Source organism: Sapajus apella, unplaced genomic scaffold, assembly GCF_009761245.1.
Source record: "Sapajus apella isolate SASKATOON/1434 unplaced genomic scaffold, GSC_monkey_1.0 scaffold1, whole genome shotgun sequence".
In the NCBI taxonomy this organism is placed as follows: Eukaryota; Metazoa; Chordata; class Mammalia; order Primates; family Cebidae; genus Sapajus; species Sapajus apella.
Window position 1 is genome coordinate 13,508,848 of NW_022436941.1, and position 23,778 is coordinate 13,532,625.

Consider the following 23,778-nt stretch of genomic DNA (forward strand, 5'->3'; position numbering starts at 1 on the left):
GTAGGCAGCATTCTAGGATGACCCCAATGACCCCCACTCTTGGATAATTCCCTGTCCCTTAGAGTATGGGTGGAAATAATCACTGCTGTGATTATGTTACATTATATGTCAGAAGGGAAATTATCTTGGGTGGGCCTGACCTAACTGGGTGAGCCCTTTAAAACCAGAGAATTCTCTCTGGTTAGTTATAAAGAGGAAAGTAGAAAGATGTGCTCTAGCGAGCCTGGAAGGAAGCAAGCGTCATATGAATTGCCTAGTGGAGCCACATGGCAAAAAACTGGGTAGTCTCTAGGAACCGAGTAGTTCTCGGCCAAAAACTAGGAGGAAGGTGGGGCATCAGTCCTGTAGCTTCAAGAAAATTAATTCTGCCAATAACCAGTGAGCTTAGAAGAGGATCCACAATGATAGATGAGAACTGCAGCCTTGAGCAACATCTTGATTTCAGCTCAGTGAGACTTTAATCCAAGAATGCAGCCACACCAAGCCTAGACTTCTGGTTTACAGAAACTGAGAGACAATAAATGTGTATTGTTTTAAACTGCTAAATGTATGATAATTTGTTATATAGCAGCAGAGAATGAATACAAGTCCTTGCAGCAGTGAAACATAGTAGTAGGTGGTGGGATTATACAAATGAATAAATCATAGTCCTTGTCTTTGAGATACTCACTATCTGTTAAGGTGCAAGGAGAGACAAGTGAATAAAGCACAGCATAGTGCAGTGAGGGCTGGAACTGACACGTGTAAAATGGTACCAGGTGGGGAAAGTAGCAGAAATGATTCACAGAAACTTAGACTTAAGCTAGGTCTTGATGGCTGAATAGAAGCAATGGATGAGGATTGGGAGTGCGGAGGGTATTCTATAAGGGAACCGTATATGTAAAATATGAGGGTGTGAAAGGACACAGATATTCAGGAAATGGCAGGTGGCTTTGTGTGGCTGGAGTAAAGGGAAGGAGAGTGAAGGAGATGAGACTGGCAAGATATATTCGGATCCACATTGTGAAGGCCTTAGCTAATGTGCATTTGCCCCAGCAGCAGTAGCCTCCCGTGCTTTCTGCCTTTATCCATAATCTGTCCTTCTGGCTCCTGATTATTCAGGGATGTCTGGCCTGAGTAGATACCTAGAAACATGGCATCTAAAAGGTGATTTGATTATCCCACTGTTGACAAGTATCAGACTGTTTTATGTCACCTATTACTGTCATTACCCCAGCCTATTGCAGTCCTTCTTCCTGTCCTTAAGCATACTGAGCTAGAGTCCTTTCTAGTAGTCCTGCAGGACATTCCCACTCTCAATACAACTAGGGATGCTATAGACAAGATGCTCCACTGTGTGTCTGGGTGTCCTGTGTTCATTTGTGTCTTCTCCAGGCAGAGTGAGGGCTGTGTAGCCCCTAGGTCCTAGGTTGTTAATCCTTCTCCTGGACCACCAGTTGGAAAGGTTCTCAGAGTTTCTTTCAGTGTCTGCTCAGCTAAGATAGAGAAAATCCATTGTTTCCCTTCAAAAAGCATAGCTGGCCAGAAAGCCTAGACATTTGTTCTTTTGGAGCACTCCTTACCTGAGTATGACCGTGTGGTTATGGTGTACAGGAAATGCAGAGACTAAAGGTGAAACAGTACTTCAACAACAAATATCTGACACTAGAATATCAAACAAACATGATATAGGATGTTCGAACCAAAGTATTGGCTAAGGCACTAAGAAACAATAGATGCTACATTTCAAGGAAATGCTAGATCACATGGAGGATTATTAGGGACCTGAAAGAGAGGATCTTTGGAGAAGTTTTTTTAAAAAGAAGGTGTGTTCTCACTTATTTTCTACCAAAGTGAAAAAAAGGTTGGGAATCGCCTCATATCAAGAGGGAGGGACATAAGTTGGACTCACTGGAAAGCAAATATATGTCCTTGGGTAGGAAGAACATAATGGTCTAACTCTCCTGGGAAATCAGACAAGAGATAGGTTAGCAAACAGCTTTGGCTGTATAGTGAAGGCAGCTGATGCTGTTTCTCTGAGTTTGTCCCAGGGAAGTGTGTGTGTGTGTGTGTGTGTGTGTGTGTGTCCTCATGGACCAGATATGAACCAAATGTGAGAGGGGACTGGTATGAGGGCACCTTCGTTGCATGCAGGCCTTAGAAGGGGAGACCCATATGGGAACACTGGGTTCCTAGGGGCTGAGGGGTCTGCTTAAATGGAGAACCCATTTGCCCAAATCAGGGAACTGCAGGCAAGACATTGCCAGTATTGGGTTCAGTCTCCCAAGAATCCGCAACAGCCTCTACCAAGTGTGGTCTGCTTTAACTGTTTATCAGGTCCAGAAAGTAGGCCAGTGTACAACTCCACCACTGAAAATAGAACATTCTCACCCCTCTCCACTTCTGTCTTCTCCCATAGCAACCCTAGAAGGATCAAGAAGCTACCAGGAGCAAGGAGAGGAAGACACTCCCCTTCCTAAGCTACCCACCTGTACATGGCTTCTCAGTAGGGAAAAAGTTGCAACTTAATTTTAAACCAAGTTCCAAGTTTTGATTATGACCTGGGATTAGATGCACCAAAAACAATTTCAAGTGAGTTTGGGGACTTCTATTGCCTGAGAATGCTCAAGAGTCCTGACATGGCCTGTTTGTTTTTATCCTAAACAATGAAAAATTCATCCACCAAATATATAGGGAAAGACAGAGACAGAAAGTGCTTTCTGAAGGTATCCTATATTTAGAGTATTGGTTACATATACTTAATGTTGGTTTTAACCTATAGATCTTCAATAAACTTACTCATCAATTCTTATTTCAGAGAGGAATATGGTCGTGTGACTAGGAATTCTGGAGATCTTCAGCAAACCCATGAGTCCCAACAGTTGGCAAAATGAAAGGTAGATACCTAGAAACATGGCATCTAAAAGGTGGTGTGATTATCCCACTATTGACAAGTATTAGACAATGTTATGTCACCTATTACTGTCATTTTCATGTGATGTTTATAGCAGCAATTACTTTTCCTTTCTGAAATTATGTTTCCAAGGATCATTTTTTCTTTTTATATAAAGATTAATTTTGATATAAGAAGCTCATCATTCACCTCCAAAGTAAAAAGTGATACAACCTTCCTGTTTTTTCCCCTTCAAGCTAATGCTTTAAGGAGTGGAATAAACGCTGAGTTTGGGACTTCATATTGCTGCTCTAGAATAGTTCCTCTTTCTTCCATGTGTCTCCTCATAACATTATGGGCTTACTGAAACACATAGCTCATTGGCCAGTTTATTGCAGGAAACAAGGGTATACTCAGACCAGGGTTTTTAAAATAATCAGCAATCTCATGGGCATCGGACAGTAGGAATCACAATACAGCCAGGCTTCAGAAATACGACTAAAGAACCACCCAAAACTGAAACATCACCCTTCTCACAGTGCCTTGGCTTTTTTTTTTTCCTGTTCTCTCCTGGTTCACAGCTCCCCTGCTTATACATAGTATTGCTTCCTCATAGCTGCAGCCTGCTCATGCCCATTATTCCTGCTGACCTTCTGTTCAGCAATACAGCAGCCTGAGCCTCTCTGGCTTCTCTATTCTGAAATCCTAAAAGAGGAATTTTACTCAGCTTATATTTTACAACCAGGCACCCACATCCTAAGTTAGCTAACCAAATCTATAGAAGGAGCCACCTTAAAGACAGAAGCCCATCCCTGGGACAATTGGCTGTGGAGGCCAAGATCATGTGGTATGCAAATCACAGTCACTGCCCAGTTGGCAGAGGCTAGAAGCAGGACAGGCAATGACCAGCAACTCTGGCACACCTCCAGAAAGCTTAAGAGTGTGTCATTCTACCATACTAAAGAGAAGTCAGGAGGAACACATTGGTAAGTTCCTTTATATCCTACTCCATAGGAGTAATGAGGACATGAACCAAGGCAATAGGAGTCAGAGATTAACAGCATATATTTAGGAGTGAGGTTGATAGAACTTCATGACTGACTAGAGGGGTGGGTAGTGATGTGGAAAGGGGAGTAGAGAGAAAGCATAGAATCTGGGATAACTCCTAATTTTCTTGCGTACACTATTGGGCGAATCCTGATACTTTTTATTCCCTGAGACAGAGACTATAAGAGGAAGGAAAAGTTAACTTTTGGTTGTGCTTGGTGGATGGGAAAGATGAGACATGCTGAATTCTCCATGCTGTGGGATATCAAGGTAAAGATTAAAGTTAGAAGTGCAAAACAAAGGTCTGGGGTTAAGGTCTACATGTGAGAGCCCACTGAGTATGGTTGGAACTGTGGCCACCTGGCATATGAGGAGAAAAGCAAGCTATTCCCAAACCCTGGAGAATACTGATCTTGACCCATGGGAATAGAGAAAGTTGCCACTGAAGGAAAACGAGAGAGAGGTGGCAGAACTAGGAATGAGAGAAGCTCATCCAGCTTACATTACATGATGCCTTTTGTTGTGATTTGTTAGTGGCAGGTATTATTCCAAGCACTGAGGATAAAGCAACAAACAAGATAGCCAGGATTCCTGCTCTCAGAGTCTTGCATTCTAGGGGAGAGACAGACAATAAAGATATCGTATCAATGGAAAAAAATAATGAAAGTTAGGGAGGAGCATTTCCCAATGTAACTGACAGTATCAAATAGCAAGAGAGTTAGGATGAAGACCGAAAAGAAGACATCAGATATGAAAATTTAAAAATCAATGCTGCTATAGGCAGAATAGTCCCCAAAGATATCCAGGTCCTAATTCCTGGAACCTGTTACTTACATGCGTAAAGGACTTCACAGATACAATTAAGGATCTTGAGATGGGAAGATTATCTTGAAGTATCCAGGCAGGTCCTAATGTAGTCAAGGTGTCTGTGTAAGAGGCAGTCAGAGGAGATTTGACTAGGGAAAGGAAGTAGGAGATTCGACAGTGGAAGCAAAAGGCTGGAGTGATACAAGAAAGTGGTCATGAGCCAAGGAATGGGAATGGCCTCCAGAAGGTAAGAGAAGCAAAAGCAAACAGATTCTTCCCTACAGCCTCCTGAAGGAGCAAGTCCTGCTGACACCTTGACTTTATGAAACTGATTTCTGACTTCTGGACTATAGAACTATGAGAGAATAAATCTGTGTTGTTTTAAGCCAAGTTTGTGGTAATTTGTTACAGCAGCAATAGGAAATGAATACAAATGTTGACTTGATCTTATTGAGAACAATTTTGGTGGAGAGGGAAGAGGTAAACTGAAAGAAAATTGCAGTGGGATGATGACCAAAAGGTACAGAAAATACAGCAGAGTATCCATCTTTTAGGAAGTTTTTCTATATCTCATTTGACCCTCTAAGAAAAGACATTCAGAACTAGAGCTAAAGATCAGAAGTAATTTATTAGTTCAGCACCCAAAAATGCCAGGCGGTGTTGGGGCAGTACCAGAATGAGGCAACCATAACCTTCTACCTGTCTTTTGGCTGCATTGTGAGCAGGAGAGACACTGGAGAGTAAACCGTAGCAACCCATCATAGTCCACAGATACGTGCACCAGACCCATGACTCTTGTTCACCACAGAGACAGGATACTTTGATGCAGTGACCCAAAATCCTGCATGTGGAATAGATCTGGTATCTCTCTATCGACATAGAAATCCATGTTGAGCATGGAGGCATAATCAACAGAGAATTGCCTCTTTTGGTCGGTCTTCAGTTTAGGCACTGACGTTTTGTATTTTACCTCCCCTCTCAGGTTCAAAGATGACTACCAAAGCTAAACCTCTGAATTCTAAAGCCTACAAGGATGTAAAGCTTCAGGGAAAAGGGGAAAATATTAATATTAATGTCATACAAAAGATGGAGAAGCAGCACATAGGAGAAGTCTCAGCTAATGGATTAGGAGTAATAAGAATTCAGCCATAGGCCTATGCTGAGAGTCATAGGCATCCCTTCCTTATGATGAAATGGTATATTTGAACTGAATTCCTGAAGGAAAACTTTCTACTCTTAGAAATATGGTAGGCCAAATATTAGTTGGGACTTTTATTAATGATTTAAGAACACCAAAAAGTTTAGTTGATACAAGTCAAAGGCAAATTGAGCCCATGGCCTCATTGTGCTACTTAGAATGCACTGTGGCCCAACTCCCCTCAGAAACCCTGATGGCTTTGCTGCAGCAGTGCATTGCACAGAAGACCTCAGTGGTGATCCTGAGTCCTCACAAGGTCAAACCATGGCCTGGCCACTAAGGCAAAAGAGAGAGAAACCAAATTGTAGAAAACACTGCCTTAAAAATGAGTTAAAATGTACATTTGCATCATAAAACTAGGTTAACTGCCACCTGAGAAAGTCCTGTATTCAAAAAGACTTAATCCTGGACCTGGTAAGTGAGGCAGTTGCTGTATGTTCTTTGTTATGAATTTAATGCTTCAAAGAGAAAATGGGCATTAATTCATAATCTGGGTAATAAAGAGATGTCAGAAGTTGGGCAAGAACTGCCAGAGGAGCTATGTTTTAGGATTCCACTCCACACTTCATCTTGTGTTTTCTTGTAAAGGTATTCTCAAAATTAGGCCAGTTTTACTCTTTTAAGGCCAGAGGAGATTAAGATATTTAGAAATCATAGATTGTGGAATTTATTACCATTGTGATTGCTGACTTCTAGTATCAGCCTTTTGTTCTGCATGGCATCTCCCATCTTGGAAACTAGCGAGATTCCTGAATTTGGCAGTGATCCTGCTCTGTGACGCATTCTCAAGTTAGGGTTCTTACCAATGTCAGATTTCACTAGGCCAGTAATAAAGGAAAGTTTGAGAGAGCAAAGGATGTCACTAAGTTCACACCTAACACAGAAAACAACCTGTCAGCTGGCAGGCACTAGCCAGCACATTCAGGGTGCTCATGGCCTTTGAGTTGGAAAGATAGTCTTTTAAGCCTCCTTACCTTACCAAATAACTTTAGTAGATAAAATTTAGTTATTCCCTCCCACTTTTGTTCTATTCATTTAAAGCAGTGATTTTTTTAAAATTTACGTATATGTGACTACATGGAAAATACATTACTATGTTTCTTGATGTTTTATGACGTGTACACAAAGTGAGACCACCAGATGCCTTCAAGAGAAATCAAGGACACTGCTGTCATTCTAACTAAATTGTCCAGAGGAGGAAAGAAGAGATGAGTATGAATACTTGGGAGGAGGCATCACTTCGTCATGGGTGCGAAGCCTATAATTATATACAATTCCCTACTTAGACTTTTTAGTTATGCTGAACATTGAAAAAAACTAAACAATGGGGAGGAGCAAAGAAAAAGGAGGAAATTTAAACATTCAACAGAACATATTCATCTAAATGGAGACATCGCCCCACCATAAGGGGGCAGTTAAGGGTTTGGTAGTCCTGCTCACTGGCTATTGTCAAATCATTTATTTTAACCATGGATTTGGGATTTTTATAAGTCTTCATTATTATTTTGAAGTCAAGAATGATCCCTTCTGCTCACAAAACATCACTTGTCGTTATTTTTTTTTAATGCTCTGACTGGTTTTGCATATCTGAAAAAGATAAATCTTTAAAACTTGGAAACAAATCTTTTTCCTCCCTGCCAAATCCATGATATGATCCCTTTCTATCACTGACAGCACCATCAGATAAGTGGACGTGCCTTGCTTGGTTAGAAAGATGCCGTTATTTTCAGCAGGAGCAAGAATGTAGTTACAGACCTAGCCTAAGCTATGTTTAGGGCACGTTGTTACAGATTCTTTTTGGTTCTGTTCTAGAGGTACCTTCTTAAATTTGACATTGGAAATGCTCATTCAGGGCCAACGTCTCCCACAAATCAGGTGTCCCACAGGCGGGAAACACCTTCAGGACTTAGGAGGAGGCCTTCAAGACTTGGGCTGCAGCAGGAGACACAAAGACAAGAGACTAAATAAATACAGCCTCTTCCAGATTCTTAGGATCTTCCTCTGTTTCTCAAACTGGGGATGAGTTTACCCCAAAATTGGTGCTCAGAACAAATAAGGAGGCAAATCTGAAGATGTGTAAACCACAGAAAATTGGAGGCATAAGAAAATGAAATCTGGGATTCTGTAACAGCACCAATATTTATTGTTCTCTTCCATCATCTATAAGTAAAGTGTGAAATAAGACAAAGGGAATCAGTTACACTATCTAAAGTTGTATCATTATTGTCTACTTTTCCCCAGCTTTTATTTTAAAAAATATGTATTTTATTTTATTCTTTCAGCAATCCCATGATCTAAATAGGGCAGGTATTACTATCCTTATTTTTGAGATGAGAACAGTGAGGCCCAGAAAGAGGAAATGACTTTATAAGGTTATACAGTGAATCAGACAGCCCAAGGAATAATAAATAACCAGTTCTGCTCTTATTTAATCCAGAACATTTCCCTTCCTGGCTTGAAGCATTCCTTTCCTCTTTCTCTCTTTCGTGGTTTTCCTTTGAACATGATCCCTCACCAACTGTGGATGAGTCCATGTTCAGAGTTGCAGAGAACTGTTGTTTAAAGATCCCCCAAGGGGCCCTTTTCGATGCTTACCCGCCAAGCCCCTGTGATGGAAGTCCCTTAGAGGCAGCTGCTGGGATTCTTCTCACCTGAGACTGCTGTAATTAGCTCTGCTAACAACTGTGATCTGTGATTGAATATGGCTTGTCATAGTCATTGTTCACTGACAGACACAGATAAGAGCTGCATCTCGGTGAGTGGTGTTCTAAATGGTGTTCTCCACTTGATAAACTCCTGTAAGACACTTGTCAGGGTCACTCTTCTCAAACTCAGCTAGCAGCAGGCAGTGTCGCAGTAACACCTTCCAAAACCCCCCAAAAAAGCTTTAACAGATCCCCAGGGAGTGCACCACCATGCACTGGGAGAGACTGTTTCTATTTTGACCTTGCCCAAGATTTGCCTGCCCCTCCTTCTAATAAAAAACATAGGTGTGGCCTTGCATGATTAAGAGAAAAGGCAGTCTTTTTTTTTTTTTTTTTTTTTTTTTTTGAGACAGACTCTTGCTTTGTCGCCAGGCTGGAGTGCAGTGGCGCAATCTCGGCTCACTGCAACCTCCGCCTCCCGGGTTCAAGCGATTCTTTCGCCTCAGCCTCCCGAGTTGCTGGGACCACAGGCGCGTGCCACCACGCCCGGCTAATTTTTCTGTTTTTAGTAGAGACGGGGTTTCACCATGTTGGCCAGGAGAGAAAAGGCAGTCTTTGTCTTCCTGATCCTGGAGACTCCACAGTTTCAGATATTGCCCATAAGAACACTTGTAAATGAAAGTTATAATGGGTGTTATGTTCAGCCTATGCTTTTCAGAGCCTACACTCTTATTAGAAGCAAAACAAAATACTGCTTATGAACACCTGCTGGTGAGGACTGAGCCAAGAGGCAGTGTGGGCGTTGGATAGGAGGTGTTGCCCTAGCAGTAAATCCAAGTTGCTCACACCAAAGGAAGTGTTTCTAGGGAAGCTATCTGAGCAAGAGGTAAATACTTAGTCATTCAGAATAGTCCATAAATGACTGACTGCTTCACCTTCAACAAGGGGAGGTCTGATTGGAAAGTGCTCACAGAATGGTTAGATTGCGTTTCTGTCTTCAATCCATATTTGATCCACAATATACATTCCTTTATTAAGAAATTTAAGAAATTTGATTACTATCCTTATTTTTGAGATGAGAACAGTGGGGCCCAGAAAGAGGAAATGACTTTATAAAGTCATTTCCTGTCTGTAATCAAACCCTTGTTAACAGATGCAAAAAGCTACAATTGGGTTGCTGGACATTATTTTAACAAAAGTTTTTACATTCAAAATAACTTACCAAAAAAGGACCCATGCCCTTTTGTGGTCTCAGATAGTGTGCTGTCCAATATCTATGCTTTTCCACTTACTCCCCAGGGCCATCAGGGAGTTGTTGAGCTTAATGATTATACTTCTTAACCATTTCTCAAATGTGTATCCTTGGTCGGGTGCAGTGGCTCACACCTGTAATCCTGACACTCGGGGAGGTCAAGGTGGGAGGATTGCTCAAGCCTAGGAGTTCGAGACCACCCTGGGCAACATAGTGAGATCCTGTCTCTATTTTAAAAAATCTGTCTCCTTGTTTCAGTCCTCACTGCTGTTGCAGTAGTTGAAGGCTGCTTCATCTCTCACCTACACATTGCAATGCATTTGCCTCCTAAATGGCCTCCCTTACTCACTGTCCTCTCACGCCATTTCCCATCTACCTCATCACCACTTTTAATTATCCTTCCAAATCACAGGTCTGATCATCTACTCACAGACCTGTCATGGCTTTACTTTGCCTCCAAAAATGAAAACCAAACCACATAACTTAGAATGGCAGTAAAAGCCCTGCATCTAGCTTCCATCTACTGTATCCCTCATGCATCCTAAACTATTCCAGATAACTTGCCCTTGCATGAAAGTACCCTCACTTTGAGTGTCTCTTTGAGTATACCTTCCCTCCTTTCATCCACAGCATCTTAAAAAAAAATCATCCTTTTTGAGTCAGCTCAAATGTCATTTCTTCCAGAAAATTTCCCACCACTTTCTTCCAATCTGAATCTCTTTCCTCCAAGTTCGTACAGCTCTATCTATCCATCTATCTATCTATCTATCATCTATCTATCTATCACTGATTGTCTTTATTAAGAGATACAGTTTGCATATCATATAGCTCACCCATTTAAAGCATACAATTGAATGGTTTTTTGTATAGTCAACGAAGTTGTACAACTGTCACTACAATCAATTTTAGGACATCTCATCACTCCAAAAGAAACCCTGTACCCACTAGCAGTCCCCCATTTTCTCCATCCTTCCCCATCCCCAGTCCTAGGCAACCATCTGTTTTCTGCCTCTACAGATTTGCCTATTCATGACATTTTATATCAATGGAATCATAAAATATGTGGTCCTTTATGACCAGCTTCTCTTACTTAACATAGCGTTTTCGGTTTTGTTTGTTTTTGAGACAGAGTCCTGCTCTGTCACCAGGCTGGAGTGCAGTGGCACGATCTCAGCTCACTGCAACTTCCGCCTCCCAGGTTCAAGCAGTTCTCCGGCCTCAGCCTCCTGAGTAGCTGGGACTACAGGCACGCACCACCACACCCGGCTAATTTTTTTGCAGTTTAGTAGAGACGGAGTTTCACCATGTTGGCCAGGATGGTCTCAATCTCCTGACCTCATGATCCACCTGCCTCGGCCTCCCAAAGTGCTGGGATTACAGGCATGAGCCACCACGCCTGGCCAGGATAGTGTTTTTAAGATCCATCCATGCTGTAGTATGTATTAGTACTACATTCCACTTTATTGTTTAATAATAATAATAGTTTATTGTATGGGTATACCACATTTGTGACTGGCTTCTCTCACTTAGCACAGTGTTTTTAAGATCCATCCGTATTGTAACATTATCAGTATACATTCCATTTCACTGTTGATTAATAATAATAGTTTATTGTATGGGTATACCACGTTTATCCATTTATCAGTTGATGGATATTTGAATTGTTTCTGCCTTTTAGCAATTATGAATAATGCCTCATCTAACACTTTGATTATACCTTCTATTATCATATGTGTGGCTTCAGGTTTTTGGTTGGTTGGTTGCTTTTGCCTGTGTCTGCTTTTATCACTTGATTATAAACTTCTGGAAAAAGATCATTATTTTCACTCTGAAACCTCCATACAGCAAGTATTCAATAAATGTTTAGCAGATGGATGAATGGGCAGATATTATAGGTTCTTACCATGTTGATTATGAAGAAGTACAAAGAATTCAGAATAAAAACATTAAACACAGTAATAACCCAAGGGTGCACAGTAAATATACCCAGTAAATTATAACTTTCAAAAACTGGTGGTTCTTAAATAAACTTTAATCTCTGCACTATTTCCTGGAATTTCACACATGGTTATTACAGTTGATTATTTCAGGGAGGCAGGTCCTCTTCTAATAATAGTTGTGAGCTAGCTGGACAGAGGCCTGAAAGACACCAGACTTTCTCTTCTGAATTAACTCCACAGTGTTTTGTTGTTACTCTTGACTTGACTGACATTACTCTTCTAGCCTAGAGTAGTGGTTCTCAACTCTGGCTGAGCATCCAAATCCCCCACAGAGATTTTTCAAGGCATGATTATCTAAGTCCCACTGCCCAGATTATGACTCTGTCAGTTGAGTAGGGGCCGATGTGCTCACATGTTCAAATAACTTTAGAGACGTTTCTGATGCATAGTCAGGTTCAAGATTAACTATTTCGAAAGTCACCCTGAGGTTAAAAGAGAGAGAGATAATTAATCTTATATACCATGTATGAGCACTTTACTCCTGGAGAGTATTTTACTCATCCTGGGATTAAACCCATTAATACTACCTAACATTTATAAGATACTTTTTATTTAGAAAGAGGTTTGCAGTCATCTTTTATTAGCTAGGCTTGCATGCTGGGTGACCTTGTACAAATCATATAATCCCTTTGTGTCTTAAATTTCCTCATACGTAAACTGTAGGCAGTAATACTGACCTACCCCCAAGGGATATTGTGGAAACTAATGGAGGACTGTAAAGCACTCAGCAAATATAAAAATGTCACATGCATGCTTATTAGACAGGTATGAAGTCCTAGTCACAACCTTTAAAATTGAAACAAATAGCAAAATAAAACACTTCAACAGTCCTTCCTGCAACCTTCATCATCATCTGTAAGATCCTTTCCTAACACAAAACGACTGTACAGCAATTCCCCCTTACCACCAAAACTAGTAAACAACACAGTCTGCTGTCACAAAGAAAGACAAGGCCAATAATGGCAGGCAGATAAGTACAGCAAACATCCCTGAAATATAATTTGCTAACCTTCTCCTATTTATCATTTGTAATCCAATTAGAGATTATACCTATAATTACACTCTTCTGAAAAATATTCTTAGAAAACATTTGTGTACATTCACACAGCCTTTAAACTGATGTTAACTACCCACTATTGATGGTAAGCCTGAAGTTGTTTTCCAGTTCACTGATGAGTCTTGCTAGTCTTGCGTAGCTACATTTAGCATCTTCTCATCTCCTGCATGTGACTGAAATAGTATGTGGTCAAAATGGGACCTGGAGACCTATTTCAAGTTGGTGTGGGTGAGAATGAGGAGGAAAAGGAGAAATCTCTACCCTGGGAACAAGGGGCAGGTCTTGTAAGGATGTTAACCCATGACTAAGTACTCATTTGCACTGTATTTTCAGCTTCTTGGAAAAGGGAGGCAGAAAACAAATGTGGTTTTTCCATTTTCCATTTGGCTTTGAAAGAGTCACATAATTTAAAGGGCCATGATTATTTTCTATAGTCTTGAAATCAAGGAAAATATCATGGTGTTTTTAAGACAGGGCAGAAATCAGGGACAATATTCTTGTCTAGTGCTTGTTTTCCACATCTTTTAGGTGGGAGCCTTAAAAATCTTAGATGAAACTTAATCATCCTGGCATATTTTTCTTTCTTTCAAACTTCCTAAAAAAAAAAAAAAAGGAAGAAAAACCGAGCAAATAAACAAACATGGAGAAACATTCAACCTTTTATTTACAAATCTCCATGACTTCAGTCATAAAGGACAGTCTGTTGTGTAGTGGATTTGGGATTTTAAAATGTTCCATTTTGGCCAGGCACAGTGGCTCATGCCTGTAATCCTGGCACTTTGGGAGGTTGAGGCAGGTGAATCACTTGAGGTCAGGAGTTTGAGACCAGCCTGGCCAACATGATGAAACCCTGTCTCTACTAAAAATACAAAAATTAGGCAGGGTGCAGTGGCTCACGCCTGTAATTCCAGCACTTTGAAAGGCCAAGGCGGGCGGATCACCTGAGGTCAGGAGTTCAAGACCAGCCTGGCCAAACATGGTAAAACCCTGTCTCTATTAAAAATACAAAAAAATTAGCTGGGTATGGTGGCGGGCACCTATAATCCCAGGTACTTGGGAGGCTGATGCAGGAGAATCTCTTGAACTGGGGAAGTGGAGGTTGCAGTGAGCCAATATGATGCCACTGTACTCCAGCCTGGGAAACGAACAAAATTCCATCTCAAAAAATATAAATAAATAATACAAATACAATACAAAAATTAGGTGTGGTGGCACGTTCCTATAATCCCAGTTACTTGGGAGGCTGAGGCAGGAGAATTGCTTGAACCAGTGAGCCAAGATCACACCACTGCCTCCAGCCTGGGCAACAGAGTGAGACCCTGTCTCAAAAGGAAAAAAAATTTCTCCCCTGTGTACTTATTTTTTTCTGGAATAACACTGAAATAAGGTGAGGGGCATGTTATCAGATGGGCATCCTGATTATATTCTCCAGAATCTGCACTCGTTCTTTCCATCTGTATCCATGCAGAATTCAGGGATCCCACTTTTTCAGATCTCACATATGTCAGTTATTAGCTACATGATTGTAGGCAAGTCTCAACCTCTAAGTGCATCAGTTTCTTTAATCCATTAAAGGAGGAATAATAATATGTATCTCATTAGAGTGACACGAAGGTTAGAAAAGCTGATGTGTGGAAAAATACCTGTAGACTAAGCACGTATTTAGCACTAGGTACAGCACACGTTAAAATAATGAGTGAATAGGAGAAGTCAGAGATAAGTCCAACCCCCATTTGCCCATTAGGCTGAAATCCATGTATTCATGGATTCATCCATGTATTTTGGTTGAGCATTCAGCATCTTGAAAAACTCTCTCCTTTCCACTCTCCTGACCTTTCCGTACGATGGCCCTACTGCAGTCAGACATTCTCCAAAACATCTTAAATTTGCCCCTTCTTATCTGTGTCATTCCCACTAGCCACCCTTTCATTTGCCAAAATTTTACCCATCCCTCAAGGGCCCTGTATCCCACTCTCTCCAGGAATCCTAGGGAACTCTCACCCTCTCCTCCTCTGAACCCGGGTCCTTGCTGTCTGAGCACTCTCAGAGACAGAATTCATGAACTGCTTATTGTCTCAACAGACTGCAGGCTCTTGCAAGGTAGAAGCCACATAGACAGTATCCACCTCTGTGCACCACCACCACACAGACTTTGGTGCCTTGCCAAGAATGAATGAACAATTTCTTACCCTGACCCTGGCTTTGCTCTTGGACAAACCACTTTGCCTGTTTCAGTCTCAGTTGCCTCAGTTGTGAAGAGAGAATAAATAAACAGATATACTCCCCAGGTATGCTATGAAGAATAAACCAATGACTGAAAAGCAATTTGAAAATGTAAAATGAAATGCTATATATAAGTGTTACATAATCAAAATCATTTCCCTCTGTATTATGTTTTATTTGGCTTTATATCTTCAAATGCTTCATGGGTTTCAGAATTTCACAGATGTAGTACCATCCGTATTAGCACCTAGATTATCTTGGGTAGTAAACAATTTTGTGTATTATAGCTCATGGCTACTTTTCTCTGGCATTCTTACATAAGAATCTGTCATAAATTGAGGTATTCATAATCAGTAATGATACAGTTCATTTCTAAGGGATAATCCAGCTTTTTCACTCTTTGGCTATTATTGTTCTCATACTGCTGTGTCAAGGGAACTAACTCCCATTAAGTCTAAAATCTAAGTGCCTATCATTAGTTATTGCTGTCATCTCCGTGAAATTGGTCATAAGTACCACTGCAGTTTCCCAGATAGAAAACTAAGATATGGAAGGTTAATGATATGCCCAAGGTCTCAGAATGAATACATTGCAGAGCTAGTATTCAAATATGCAGCTTCTGGGCTGGGTGTGGTGGCTTATGCCTGTAATCCTAACACTTTGAGAGGCTATGACAGGTAGATCACTTGAGGTCACGAGTTCAAGACCAGCCTGGCCAACATGGGGAAACCCTGTCTCTACTAAAAATACAGATCAAAAAATTAGCTGGGCATGGTGGTGCTTGCCTGTAGTCCCAGCTACTCAGGAGACTGAGGCAGGAGAATCACTTGGACCCGGGAGGTGGAGGCTGCAGCAAGCTGTGATCGTACCACTGCACTTCAGCCTGAGTGATGGAGCAAGACTCTGTCTCAAAAAAAAAAAAAAAAAGGCAGAATCTGCAGCTTCTGTCTGCATTTCTTTGCTAAGACCTTTAGCTCAACCTCTTCAAATTGTGAACAACTTTCTCAGTAAATATATGTTGAGAGGTGATAGGAACCAGGGAGAGGAAAAAAATATATCCACATAAGTAAAATTTTCCTCAACTCCAGGTCTGCTTCTACAACTCGTCCTGTTTTGGTAACTCATTCTCATTACACCTTCAAAAAATTTTGGTAACCAAAACTTTTAGAAGCTGTATTCTTCCTTAAAGAATGAGGATGGTTTTGTCTCATTTCCACTTATAGACTGAAAGGACAATAATATAATGAAATTAAAATAAATGGGCAAGGTGTGATGGCTCACACCTATAGTCCCAGCACTTTGGGAGATCAAGGAGGGCAGATCACTTGAAGACAGCAGTTTGAGACCAGCCTGATGAACATGGCAAAACACCGTCTCTGGTAAAAATACAATAATGAATGAAGCGTGGTCGCCCACATCTGTAATCCCAGGTACTCGTGTGGCTGAGGCAAGAGAATCACTTGAACTTGGAAGGCAGAGGTTGCAGTGGGCCGAGATTGCATTACTGCACTCCAGCCTGGATGACAGAGTGAGAGTCTGGGAAGAAAAAAAGAAAAAGAGAGAAGGAGGAGAGAGAAAAGAAAGAAAGAGAGAGGGAAGGAGGGAGAGAGGAAGGAAGGAAAGGGAAGGTAGGGAAAGAAGGAAGGAAGTGGGAAATTGAACATGTAAATAGAAAGAAAATGTAAGTTGCACATGTAAATAGGAATTGTTCATACCACACTTTTCCCATCTCAACATCATTTTCATCTCCTTTTTAGCAGTTAGTACTACTATAAATGCAATGCATTTGCAGAGCTTCATAAGCACTGTCATGATGTCTCCTTTAAGCAGCTACACATAGTGGGCCGATTCAGCCACTGCTGTTTTATAGGCAAAGAAGCAAGAGTAAACAAAGATGAGTGATTGCCAGGAGCACTCACCACAGTAGCTGCTAAGATTAGAACCCATGGCTTCTACCACTCACATCGTATTGAAATTTAGGAGATTCTAAAATATTGTCTCAGGATCAGAAAGAAGTGACAGTGCCTGAAGACAATCTTACCATCCACAGAAGAACAAATCTGGCTTCCATGGTCCCACCTGAATCTTCTCATTCCCAAGCCATCCTATAAATTTCATCTCTTTGAGTGAAAGAAGTTTCCTTTTGCAAAATAGGTTAGAACCAAGCAAGTGATGTCTGCATACAGATTTTCATGGTTCTCTGTTTGTTCCATACAGATAGAGTAAGTATGGGTAACTGGAGTAGTAACAGATCTCATTTTCCCTTGTAGACTATGGACATGGCCCAAACTCAAGAGATGTTAGGGGCTCTTGCAAAAATTGATTACAGCAAAAAGTAGTACAGAAATACGAATATAGTCCGAATGTGCTGATTTTTCCATGTCTTCTGTTCTACAAGGGAAAATGAGACCTGTTACTTGTTCAGGAACCCATGGATGATCTTATCTGTCTGAAACAAACAGAAAACCTTGGAAATCGGGACATGAAAGTCACCTGTTTAATTCTAACTTGTTTCATGACAGGAAACTTTATTTCCTTTTTTCATCATGTAAATACTAAAGTAAGTACATTCACAAGCCAGTGTTTGGCTCCTATTTCCAAAATGATTTTAAAAATAATAATCAGCATCTATGAAAAACCTTCACAAGGTGCTAATATGACAAGCACTGTTGGCAAACTTTTTCTCTAGTTGTATTCTGAAGTGTGGTGGGGGAAAAAATCCAAAAGGTATATTTCTTCCATGAGCATTTCCTAATAATTCTAGTCAAAGATGATGTCTCATGGCAGCCTCCATTTTCATGGAGGCTGTTTGTCTTGGGCAAACAGAAGAGCACAATTTAAAAAACACATCAAAGTGGAATTCTGCTAGAATTAGGCAGGGAGTCAAGTTTTCTCTCTCTTTGGTCTTCTCTCCCATATGGCTCTTCCAGCCTTGTCCCTATCTAATCCAGACCTGGGCAGAAACCTGATGAATAAACCTCCAATCATGTGGTCTGCATCTAATGCTTTATGGGCAAAGGCCATTCTCCTAGCCATTCAGCAGCATGCTAAGGAACCTCCGGAATTGAGTCAGATGGTCTTCCTTGCCTGTAGCAGTCCTTTGGTTCACTAGCTAGAAAAGAAGGAACTTATATATGGACAATTTTTGCATTACTGAGCAATTTTTCAGGGTCTGCAAAGGGCTGTCCATGCCCTAGTCTCTTGCCCTTCTGACAACCTTCCTATGGACCTTTCCCATCATCAGAACCTTCTCATGATGCAGGACCTTATAGAGGCCAGATGGCATTGAAATAACATCTGCAGCTCCCTTTCATGTGAAGAGTTGCCTGTACTGTGAGAGACCTTTAGGACTTCTGGGACCTGAATGAGACAATGGTCTGAAGTGGGCTTGGGCTGAAAGCAAGAGGTGAGTAGAGAAGGTAACAGGTCAGCAGGTTGCTTGACCCCTTTCTTGTTATGAGCAGGGATGCATTCCTTCTTACTAATATGGGTTGGGTGCCTACCCATGGCAAGTGCAGTTCTAGGCAGGGAGAGGCCCCTGCCCACTCAGAGCTGATGTCTAGGGCTTGCTTACATTCTAGGCTTCAGCAGGGAAAGCAAGAACACCCAACCCACCGCTTTTGATTCTGTTATTAGCTCAGAGCGTCTGTGTGAGCCGGTGCTGCAGCCAGGGTAGGGGCTCGGGAACCGGTTGACAAGATGAGCAGCATGGTCCTGGGGGCTTAGGCGGGAAGGGCCCACAGGCCATATTCCAGGGCTGTTCAGCCACGAGTGACCCCCGAGAGTTCGGGATCTGCGAGCTCGCCCAATGTCTCCATCCCAACCAGGAGCTTGCAAAGAGGAAGGAGGCGGAAGCGCATAGTGGGACAGATGTGGTTCGTTCTGGGGCTTCCTGTCCACGAAAATGGATGATTCTAGTCCTCTCTCAACGGAATCCTAGCGGACCCAGAAGACAGCAGCAGAAGTCACCGTAGAGAATGCCACCCCGCCCAGAGGGAGGGTCTCGCAGGTTCCGGCGTCGTCGAGCGCCCAAGCCCCTTGGTGGCCACCAGCTGTGCCCGCGACGCCCTGGGTCGGGAGGAGGAGACCCCAGGCGCCGATAAGGTCCCCGTTGCGGGTGGCCCGGAAGGCAGGGGTGAGGATAGGGAAGTATGCTGAACTTTGGGAGGTTTGCGGGCCTGGAGTTTTGTTTCAGAGAGAACCAGATCGAGATGAGAACCTTTTCCAGGGAGCCCAGGTTTCCACCTGTGGCTGGGCGACCCGGTCCTAAACTCTTCCTTTCTGGGCCCTCAGCTTCCTCCGGCCGGGGCTCCTCTGGGGCCGCTAAGTTCCGCGCCGCCTGTGGGCGCCAGCTACTGGAGTGCCGATCCGCGCTGCGGTTGGCTTTTTGCTCCACAGGGCGAGGTGCGCGGCCGCTCCGGGGGCTCCTGATCTCTCAGCCAACTTCCTTCTGGGGCCGCCGCCTCCCTCCAGAGCCGCTAGCGTCCCACCCCGCAGCGCCCGCCGGCAGCCACCGCACTTCGCAGGAGCCAACTTCCCAGCCGCCGGCGCGTCTCCGCAGCCTGCCCTCGGACAGCGGCTGCGGGGCGGCCCCAGCGCCACCACGATTGACTGTCGCCTTCGCCAGTCATGAGCTGATGACGCCCTGGGGCTGGCTCCGCCCCTCCCGCCGCGCGGCCCCGCCTCCCCTCCGGAGCCTATTCGGCGCAGCCCGGCGTTCCGCCTCATTCGCTGAGCAGGTCCGTGAACTGTCAGCGCGCTCCGGGCGGTTAAGCCGTGGCTGCCGCCAGGCTTGCTGTACTCCTCCTGAGGTGCCCGCCGGAGCCAATGTGCCCCGGTCCGCTGGGGCGTGAGCAGCCACCGAGTGGGGGCAACTTGGGATTTAGAACCCACAGCAGGGACGTCGGTTTGCGATCGGGACTCAGCGAGGAGGGTGAGTGGCCGCGCGCCGAGCTAGCGGCTCCTCTCCGCGCGGTTCGGCGGCGGGCGAGCGGGGACGGGATGTGTCCTGGAGCTCCGCTGTCCGTTCGTCCGAGCGTGACCTCTGTGCGGAGGCCAGGGCCGGGCAGGATTCACTCCGTGCCAATATCCCCACTCCCGAACTTGTTGTTTTCAAAGCATCCCAACTCCGCCCGGGACGCGGCTCCAGTCCGCACCAACTTGGGGTAACTGACTTGGGTAGGTGGGGCCGGAACGCGTCCCCTGCCCCTCTGCGGCGACGACACGGAGAGCTGGGCGGCCTCCGCGCCCGCGGCGTGCAGACCGCGGTTCCTGAGAAATTACCCGCGCGGTGCCGCAAGATAAGACCCGCGTCCCGGTCTGGATCCCCAGGCTGAGCGAGCGCTTATGGGTTCAGGGTGGGTCTCAGCGCCAAAGAGCCGGAGTGTCCAGCCGGGTTCCGTAGCGGAGGCTTCAGTGCTTTGCAGCTACTGAGAAGAATTGACAGCACCGCTGGCTTTGAACTTTGTAAAGTAATTGCTTTCTATTGGCACTTGAATCCATGTCCCTCCTGAGGTGCTCGGACCTCCACATCTACTCGCTAGGGCTGTCCGAAGGACTTCGTTAGGACCAGGTGGGAGCTGCTGTCGGTTCTGGTGCCCAGAGCCCCAGAGAATCCTAGAGGCTGCAAAAGGGATCGCCAGCCTGGTCGGTTGGTGTTTGAGCACCTGCGTGTTTAAGTGGTGAAGTTGAGTCAGGAATTGACAGCAAAGAACTCAAGGTTAAACCTGACACTCCGTTTGTGACTCGGTCTGGGTTAGATTTTTTTCCCCCCTTAATGCTAAGGGAGTAAAAGCAGCTTGTTTTTCCGAGGCCAACTACATGCATGTTGTTTATATTATGTGTGGACTAAATAGATTCAGTACGATGTTTTCTTGTAATTCTTATTTGACGTGAATGAGAGCTTTTGAAAATACTAGACAGTCAAGTCCAGAATTTGGGGATGTTTAGACCTTTGGAAATACATGAAAATGTTGAGATATATAGTTCTGTATGTGTATATGTAGATGTAGATGCGCATATACACACATATATACGTGTATATGTGTGAGTATGTGTATGTTTATAAAATTAATAGGTGAATGAGGTAAATATATGAAGGGGAAACTCAACCTTGAACTTCCCTTGGGTCACAGAGATGGACTCTTTGAGCTGTGGGGTGTTAGTGAGTGTGTATGCGTAAGCATGTCTGCATCTGCCTGGTCTGTCTGGGTCAGAGTATGTCCGTGAACTTTACGAGCGTTTGGTTCAATACCATTCGGTGCAGATTCCGCGTTCCTGTTTTACAGCCCAGCAGCCGCCAGCCAGCCCATCTGTTAAAACACAACATGTACACTTCAGTCCGAGCACTGGGGTGGAGCGTGGGTAGGGGGCAACTCTTAGCAGAAACAACATGCTACAAACAAAGCCTGCCTCACAAGTTCTATTTTCATTCAATATTTGCCCTGAACTTGCAGTTTTGGTGAGGGAGAGAAGGAGATGGGAGAGTTTGTCTCTACAAACGGCAAACTGCATTTTGTGCAATAATTATAGCCACGGCTTGGGGAAGGGGATCTTGTAGGAGAAAAAAAATAATAATCCCTCTAGAAATGTGGTGCTTGTCATATCACCATGCAACACTGGTTTACAGCTTTGCAATATGGCATGTATATCAGAAACCATTTGCTTTTGCTTGTTAAAAGAATGCATTAAAACTAAATAGTTTTGCACCAAAAAAAAAAAAAAAACACCTTAATAGAAATAAACAGAGCTTTATTGCAGAGGCTATAGTTAAGACTGCCATAGTAATTAATGAAACACGCTTTTAGGAATTTATAACTTGGACATATATTCATATTCAGTCTAATCATTAGTTGCAATGGTATACAATTTATAATTTAAAAATAATAAAAAGGCTTTATCACAAAAATTCTGATGACTAAAAGGGTATGAGAGGAGTATAATAGCTTAATAAGTTCTTGCAGCCAAGTGACTGATACTTTAAAAAACAATAAATTCCTTTAATAGCATAATTACTTTGGTGGCAAAATAAAGGCAGTATTTTTGAGAAGCATAGCTGATATTTTTCCCAATAATTTTATGCTCATAATTACATTTTAATAATGGTGTTCATTATATATGAGCAGAATAAACTGTACTGATTTTTAAAAACTCATCACAAGAAGTATTGTTTTCAATTTTATGGTATATAAACCCTTTGGGGAAAACATGCAAAACACCAATCTGTGAGTGTCTTTAAATTTCTAATGGACTATATAGACATAATAATTTTCCTACCTTGATATGAATCATCCAGATTAACTAGGCTGTTTCTTAGAAATTCAGTTCTTGGGCTGGACTTCAGTTCCAGGGTTTCAATTTAGGAGTCTGGGGTGGAGCTTAGGAATCTGCATTTTCACAGGCACCCCCAGCTGATTCTGATGCCAAGGATCCCTTCATTGTACTTTGGGAAACACTGGAATGGTGTTAATGACATAAAAGAACAATTATAGTCTATGAGTTAACAAATAATTGTTCAGAAATGTCCAGGTAGCCTTTACTGGCCATGTGAAATTTATAGGCAATGCATTAACTCTGTCTTCAACAATGGGCCTCTTTTGTCCTATGTTTGAAAGTGTTTTGGAATCATCAGCTATACCTATTCCAGGTCAGCCCTGATTCTAAGGAAGTCCGCCTGATGAAACAAGACCTGATTAATTTAAGACCACCCCCCACAACACCAGTCTTAGTTCCTTCATGCCCCACTCTGAGTTCGGTGGAGTCCTGGGATGCTCTGGGAGTGACTTTGCCAGTTCTAACTCACATGGTTGAGCATTTCCTTCTGAAAGGTAGAATCCTCATCCTCATGAGACACCCTTTTTCTCTTTAAAAGCTGTTCTAGAACAAAGCCCAGCACCTCAGCTGGGCTACTACTGACTATATGAGATCTAGGATCTCCTTGGGAAGCTGTGGCTGTTTTGCTTGTGGCCAGGAAGAGTGGCTCAGGCCACCCACCCAGAGGCCCAGGGATTCTTATTTTCTGAAAGTCACCTTAGGAGTATTTTGAGCTGCCTAATTAATTGGGTAAATAGATTTTCTCATTGTAACAGAGATGTGGGTTGAGAATTGTTTGCTACCTCTCCTTTCGCTGAGATCACTGTGAATTTTTGTTAATTACTGCCAATTAGTTTTTTATTTATCATTTGATACTGACATTTGGATTCTGTTCTCCTATTTCAGACTGGCATAATTCTCCATTTAAGACTCCTAAATAAGGTTTGAAAGACAAAGGATCTATCAGAAGTTACCCTTCCCTCTTTCTACCATCCAACTACCTAAAAATCCAAATGACTTCTTTCAGAGGTGAGAAGTATCCTGATAACAGAAGGATGTGGATAGGCCGGGGTATTGAACTTGGATTGTTCCAGACCACTGGATCATCATGGGACTTTTAGAGAGTAATTTCCGCTTAAAGAAGCACTTGGCAGGCATGTTGATAGGTCACTTATCTTAACAATCCTTTGAAGACAATGATTTTTTTCTACTTTGTTCCAGATGAGCAAACAGCAGCTACAAAAAGATAATATTTAGATCTTGTCTTTCATATTCAAAGATGACACCAATAACTGAAAAGTTGGCCTTGCATTTTAAAATGTTTTTATTTTGCATCATGGTGATATGCTAGGGTTATGCTTAGTCA

General features: G+C 42.8%; 1 protein-coding gene and 1 pseudogene across 1 annotated transcript in view; both read left to right on the forward strand.

Moving 5' to 3' along the window:
• The first annotated feature begins 509 nt into the window (after window positions 1–509).
• LOC116540291 lies at window positions 510–2,649 on the forward strand (annotated as a pseudogene).
• Window positions 2,650–19,794: 17,145 nt separating this feature from the next.
• MARCHF3 (membrane associated ring-CH-type finger 3) overlaps window positions 19,795–23,778 on the forward strand; it is a 153,000-nt gene continuing 149,016 nt past the window's right edge. The window contains exon 1 of the mRNA XM_032264120.1: window positions 19,795–20,034. The gene's annotated coding sequence lies outside the window, so the exon portion shown is untranslated. The remainder of the gene's footprint in view (window positions 20,035–23,778) is intronic.